This window comes from Triticum dicoccoides, chromosome 5B, assembly GCF_002162155.2.
Source record: "Triticum dicoccoides isolate Atlit2015 ecotype Zavitan chromosome 5B, WEW_v2.0, whole genome shotgun sequence".
Taxonomy (NCBI): Eukaryota; Viridiplantae; Streptophyta; class Magnoliopsida; order Poales; family Poaceae; genus Triticum; species Triticum dicoccoides.
In genome coordinates, this window is record NC_041389.1 from 706082902 (window position 1) to 706083790 (window position 889).

Sequence of the window (889 nt, forward strand, 5' to 3'; positions counted from 1 at the left end):
GGGAATAAAAGCCCATCGTGGAGGACAAGTGAAGCTTATTGGTTGCAGGCTTGCCGGCCGCACGCAGCCACGACTACCCACACAGTCACGTATTTCTAGATGCTAACCTCTTCGTTTCCAAACCGCATCTGTAATCGCAACTAAAACCTGCAAGTGTTGGCTCCTGATCAGATCTCTCCATCGCGCCTCCATCGAGAAGGGGCGAAGGGAAGAGGATGCCGTGACAGGCAGACGCCCATCCACGGGCACGTTGCCGCCTTGCCGGCAGACTGGACGCAGTGATGAGCTGCAAGTCTAGGGCCGTGGAGGAAAAAAGTGGCACTGAATCGACAAGGTTGCAACCAAAACCGATGGCCGCCGGCGATGTGACGCTGCGCGCCTACGCCCCGTGACTGCGCGATGATGGAATGATGCAAGGATATTGTTTGGTTAGTATACTTCGCTGATGTATATTGTACAATCTTTGATCTGGATACTACTGCTATATATTTTTTTAGAAGATATATTACAAAGTTTCCGCGTTTAGATACGTTTAGATGGAATATAATCAGCTTATCTGCATAGACTTGTTTTATCATCACTAGGCCTTATGCATTGATGACATACTTTTGACTAAATGAATTGTAAATTGTGTATGTATAGTCATGAATAGGATATAATTTATCCATTCTACAGTGGAACTGGTTTTACAACCTGAATCTGGCTCTATCATCGTAAATTTCTATCGCAATCAATCTAAAGCTAGTGAAAAAATAGCATGGATTCTAGTCCATCAAATGAGCACATTTGATCTAGGTGACGTTAAAGCAAATGAGCAAACCATTGAAGATGCAAGGCTAAGGCTTAGGATTGCCATATGGCATGTCTATTTTTTCACTTGTTGTCTTTC